We start from the raw sequence: 6,426 nt of genomic DNA, 5'->3' as shown, positions 1-6,426 counted from the left end.
CACTTTGGTCTTCATTCTTCTTGAGTTTCATGTGTTTAGCAAATTGTATCTTATATCTTGGGTATTCTAAGTTTCTGGGCTAATATCCACTTATCAGTGCCAAGACTACTCTGCACAGGTGAGAGTGTGGACTATGGAAGCTAACAGCTTCTGGGACGGGCGGGAGCCATAGAGCTTCTGAGGCAGCCCCCTTTTCGAGCTCCAGACGTCCGGGTACCTTCCCTGACAGAGGATAGGGGTCCGCCTGGCCCGGGAGGGCTTTGCCTGAGCATCTGCGGAAGAAGTTCTTTACTATTTCAATGTAGACTTACACGCTAGAACTTAAGTTCATCACGCTACATGTAATTTTTCTACAGTTAGTTCCCTCTCTTGTAAATTTAGCTCATGGGCCTATACGTTCATTCATTCTAAAAACTTTCAAAAATGTATGTATTGTGAGCAAACAGAGTGCTTGTTATTTGCCATGATTTGTAAGTTCATGAAGATCAGCACTATCTCTTTATATTCATATCTCCACAGTCTGGTACAATGCTTGGTAGAAAAACTGAGTTCTTTAGATGTTATTGAATCAGTAAATGTGTTTCTGAAAGTACCTTATAGATAGTGAAACTACAAATTGAATGTTTTCCTTGTAAGGTGGTGGTGATAGGCTATGAGAGGAGATCCCAGATAGCCAGGCTAATCTCAGTCTTGCTCTATAGGCAAGGTCTGGCTTGGACTCCTGGGTTTCTTGCCTCTGACCTCTGAGTTCTGAGTCTATGGGGCATGGGGCACCACTCTTTTCTTAATGTAACATAGTATGATGGTTAGCTTTAAATGTCAACTTGCCACAATTTAGAAACACCTGAGAATTGAGTCTCAACTGAGTAATTGTCTTTTCTATGTTGGTCTCTGGGCACGTCTATGGCAAATTGCTTTGATTATTAATGGATGAAGGAAAACATGGCCTTATTGGGAAGGTGCTCCCAAACTATCTAGGAGAGGAGAAAGCTAGGTAGGCGCTGAAGCAGGCAGCACATGTTCATTTATTTCTTGCTGTTCCTGATTATGGATGTGATGGAAACAGCTACTTGAGTCTCTGTCTTCATTTCCGATCAATAATTGGTTATAATTTGAAAGTGTAAGCTATATGAATACTTTTCCAACTCTAAGTGTCTTTTAGTTAGGGTGTTTTATCCCAGTAAATAGAGATGACCCCTCCCATCCCCAACATCATTTTCCTCTTGAACAGTATCTACATTTTTTCAAGGATATTAGGCTACTTAAGGAGATTAAATCAAAATAAATGTGTCGGGTCTTAGTCAGTGGTCGTTCCATCAGCTCTTCTAGCTTTGGCTGAGTCACTTCTTTGTATCTGTTTGTATGGTTGTCATTGCTCTGTCACATGTCTTCCATCTGCCACAGTCTTGGCTTAGAATCCACAACTGTTTGCCTGTTAACTCTCAAGGATGCATTTTAAGATGTTCAGTTTTGTTGAAGTTTCTTGAACCAGAAGTCAGATGGCATGACGTAAACTAATAGTTTTTCAATGAAGAAATGAAAAAGCCTTAACACGGACACATACGGAATCCAACCTCTTGACACCTGTTTTACTACACTGTATTAATTCCTACAGAATTTCATGAAAGAGAGCTCTCCATATTCTCTAGACTGTAAGTAAGGGCATAAATAATCATGACAAATGATCCATAGAGTATCCCACAACATTGGCTGCCTTCAGTGTGTTAAATGTTTCCTCCATTCAGGTGGTGTTGTTTGCCATGGGAGGACCATGAATTTCATGTGGCCTTGCCTCCGTTACTGTGACTGGACATGCCATGGAGTTGCAACAGACAAACCCAGCTTGTCACAGATTGATGAGAGTGAACTGAAACAACTGGTTCTGCTGCTTATCTAGTAAGAATGATTAGCAGCTTACCAGAACTCAAAATTCCACAGGCTCTCTGGGATTTCTCAGTTCTTAGGCCTTCAGGGCCCTTACAGAGGTTACAACATAAATGATCTGACATCAACAAGTCTCCTCTATGACATGACTTGGTTCTTGGCTTTTTGATTTTTTTTCCCCTGAGAGATGCTGAAATGATGGTGAGATAGGTGAGGTGGGTGAGACTTCGATGCTCTTCATTTCACCTCAGCTGAGTGTGCAAGTGTCTGTGACAAGCTCAAGATGGTTCTACACACAGCAGATTCCACTGTGCCCTGCATGAGTTGGCAAAACCCACACAGGTGGTCACTGCACCCAGGAGGACTTGGCAAGGCCCATAAGGTAGTCCCTTCACCCAGGAGGACTTGGCAAGGCTCACACAGGTAGCCACTGCATCCAGGAAGACTTGGCAAGGTTCACCCAGCTATCCTTTATTCTTCTGAGTTTGAAATGTAGTTGAAGGAGGGGTTTAGGGAAACAATCAGAAACATTATAGGCTCTGTCTTAAAGCTAATTTGCTGAACAAGGTCTAAGTTCTTCTTATGCTTGAATGCTTATTTTGGCATAGTTTGGAATGAGGAAGATGGATTTTATAGATTGGGACACCAAGAAACTCCTACATCACTCCTAGGTATTATTCATTGAATCCATTGCTTTGATTAATACTGCAAAATCCCTGCAGTGTTATATGAGGGGTGAGATGCTCCTAAGGGTCCAAACCTATCCTTCAGTGAAGCATGTTTCCAACACCGTTCTGCACTCAGCCATTGTTGGTCAGGAGAGAGCTTTGATAGACAGTCTTCATTTTTAATATCATCATGGTGAGAACTAACTACTAACACACAGTAGAATCCAGAAAAATTTTCCATTGAAACGACACTAGGACCACTTCCTGTTTCCATGTATAGAATTTCTTCATACACCTTATCTTTTATTTCCTTATAATTCTTTGAGGTATGAATTCCTTTCCTAGATTAGTTCCTCCACAGTGACTAAGAAGTCTGAATATGATTGAAAAAGAATGTCCCTCAAAGCCTTTCTTGTTCCATTTGACTGGGAAATTACAACGCACACTATTAGCAATCGCCCTGAGCAAGAAGACAAACAACACAAACAATATGAACTCAGCATATGAGGACAGTGCTCTCCAATTCACGGATAAATGAATTAAATTGCATGGTTTTATTCATGACATATTTAGATTACATTATCTCATCTACTTTTGCAACTTGCTCTAAGGACAGGTAAGACTATTCCTATTTCAGAGTTGGAGAAACTAAGGCTCAGAACACAGTAATTTCCCTTCAGGAAGCAAACCAGAAGAATCAGATGTGGTATTAGGCCTTCCAAATCCTACCCACACAGACACCATCACATGACTTCCTGCGCTGTTTTCAGGGACATACTTTGTATGTCGGGTTTAGAGGAGACTTGTTGATGTCAGGTCATTTATGTTGTAACCTCTGAGTCCTTTGAGAAATCTCCATTTAAAGTGATGGTCTTCCCTGACTGAGTAATACTTTTCCTAGGAAGGAAGTTTCTGAGTTGGTCTAACTCCACTGTCATCTGCCAGCTTTGCATTTTGATGTAATAATGTACATTTTTGAGGATTTCCTTGCGTTAAGAAGGATGTGGGGGTTTGAATGAGCAACAACTAGATCTTGCCCTAGGTTTGGATAATTAAAGCTTTGGGCGCCATTTGTTGTTGTTGGGATGTAGCTTTGGGCGCCATTTGTTGTTGTTGTTGGGATGTACCTGGGGTGGGTTTTGAGAGTTTTACCATCTCACCCATTCCTGGTTCTTTCCTTCTGTTTCATGCTCATATCTGAAGATGTGATCTCGTAGCTTCCTCCTTCCATGTCTGCTGCTTGCTGCTATGCCTTCTTTCCAAGATGGCCCCCTTATCTGACTAAGATAGTTGGTATGATGCTGAGATTTAACAAAGATATTTTAAAAATATCAGATCATGCTAAATTTATAGATAAATGATAAGCATATCCTCAGAGCGTCTGCTTCTTTATTGTGAACATCTTGATTGAATCTTTGTGAACTCAAGGTTATGTATTATAGCAAGTCCAAGCTGGACTTGGTGGTGCAGGTCTATTAGCAACTCAGGAGGTTGGGATGGGATGATTGTAAGTCTAAGACCTGCTGGGATATAGAATAAGTCATCTTGGATGAATTAGTGATTGCTATTCCCAAATAAAACACTAAAGGAAAATGGCTGTGAAGTAGCTCGATAGCAGAGAGCTTAGTGTATGTGAGGCTGGAGGTTAGCATTATAAAAGCAATCAGTCACCCCTTTGAAGAAGGAACAAAGACCACTGTGGCTCATGACACAGGTGTGATAGGGATCCAGCTTCTGCATCCATGATGCTCTTTAAAGACAGGTGTAACAATCCCCTCTCTCATTGTGGTGACAAAGTGTCCATCTAAAGCAACCCCCAAAAGGAAGAGTTTATCTTGGTTCTCAGTTTGAGCCTGTCATGGTGGTTAAGGTTTGATGTCAGTAATCTGAGGTGGCTGGTCATATTGCAGTCAGGAAGCGGGTTGGGGAGATGCATACTGGTCCCCACTACCTTGATGCTGCTCATGCTGCTCCTCCCAATGATGACCTACTTTGGCCAACAGGATGGCTTCTTTTCTGAATTTCAGAACTTCAGTGTGAACTGACCTGTCAAGGCTTAGAACTGTTAATCTCATTGACCATGGCATTCTTCTATGTGACAGATGAGAACACCCCTGTTTTATTAAAGTTCTATCTTCTGAGAATTGGGAGTTATTTCTAAATAATGAAGAACTGTCACTCACTGGGACTATATACTCTTCCTTGAAAATGTACAGCATTGATGTGTTTGAACCCATTATTTCAGGTTAGTCTTCTCCATCTTCTCTCCTACTTGAGTGGAGGTTTAAGTGTGAGTGACTAGAAGAAGTCACATTGCAGAGCAGGCATTCTGTCTAAAATAAATCAGGACTACCTAGAGGAACTAATTTCTTTATATAAATATGAAATTCTGGGACTGAAGAGATAGCTTCATGGTTATGAAGGACATACTGCCCTTGCAGAGGTCCCAAGGTTTTTTCCCCAGCTCTTATGTCCAGGTGTTTACAACCACCCACAACTCTAGCCACAGAGGATATGAATACCTCTTGTGACCCTGTGTGTGCATCCGTGTGTGTGTGTGTGTGTGTGTGTGGTGGGTGGTGTAGTACTGCTTCTTTCTTTATGAAGAGGTGTAAAGACCTTGAAGATAACCAGAATAGCTGGATAGCATTAATCGAGTTTCCATTGAATACTCTATGTTCTGAGTATATAGGTAGGACTACTATACACTGTGGCTAAAATGTCACAGTAGCAAGCCTCTATGGGGATGGGGAGGATTTTCAAGGTGGGAAGATGGCCAGGGACCTATCCTGGTATCCACCAAGTCTACCCATGGGTGCTGAAGTTCACCAGCTTGTCTGCTCTACAGATACTGGGAATGTACTTACCAGCCCAAGTGACATTTTTGCCCCATGCCGTGGTGTCTGACATTCCATCTATAATGATTCACTCTTTTTTGGCATTCTTTCTTTCTCTTAAAATGGAAATTCTCTGGGTTTGTGCAAAATGCAAAACCAATTAGAGAAGCTCGGCGCAGGACATGAAGGTACTTGTTTTCTGGTGGTGAAGAGGGAACTTTGGAAGCTGATGGGGGCAGGAGTGGAGTGGAGGGAAGAACATCTGGGGGGGGGGGGAAGAGTGCAGAGCTCATGGGAGGGATGTGGGACACCATCTTATGCCCTGGGAAGGTTTCCCCTGGACTGCCCCAGCCCACCAAGCACTCCTGAAAAACAAAACAGTGTACCTTTCAGCGTGCTGTGATGCAGTTTGCTGTTCAACAGCTGAATTAGGTAAGACTTGCAAATCACGAGTCGGATGGACTAGGTGACTAGCATTGAAGCCAATGATGTGGGTGCTATATTGTGGCATGTGTTTGGGCACTGAAGCCAGATCCTGAATGACTGACCTGTTACTTCCCCAAATAATGCAGAGGGCATGGTTTCCCCACACTAAGATTTCTGTTTTGTTTTTCAATTAAAAACATGATTTATTTATTTACTTTCTTACTTATTATTTAGTGTGTTTGAGTTTGTGCCCTCATATCACATGCAGAAGTCAGATGACCTATGTGGTTGCTGAGGATCCAACTCAAGTTCTTTGCCTTTGCCTTCCAGTTGGTTCATCTCTCTAGTGCCAGCTCCCGATTTCTGTGCTAAGGCAGGTAGTGTGAGTCAAGAAGCATCAAAAGACCATGTTGTCCTCAGCAGTCATTAATAGTCTCCCAACTAAAAAAAGCCCAGGACCAGATGGGTTTTGTGCAGAGTTCTATCAGACCTTCAAAGAAGATCTAATTCCAGTTCTGCACAAACTATTCCACAAAATAGAAACAGAAGGTACTCTACCCAACTCATTCTATGAAGCCACAATTACTCTGATACCTAAACCACAGAAAGAT

The sequence above is a fragment of the Mus caroli genome, chromosome 3 (assembly GCF_900094665.2).
Source record: "Mus caroli chromosome 3, CAROLI_EIJ_v1.1, whole genome shotgun sequence".
NCBI lineage: Eukaryota > Metazoa > Chordata > Mammalia > Rodentia > Muridae > Mus > Mus caroli.
Note: the sequence above shows the minus strand (reverse complement) of the source record.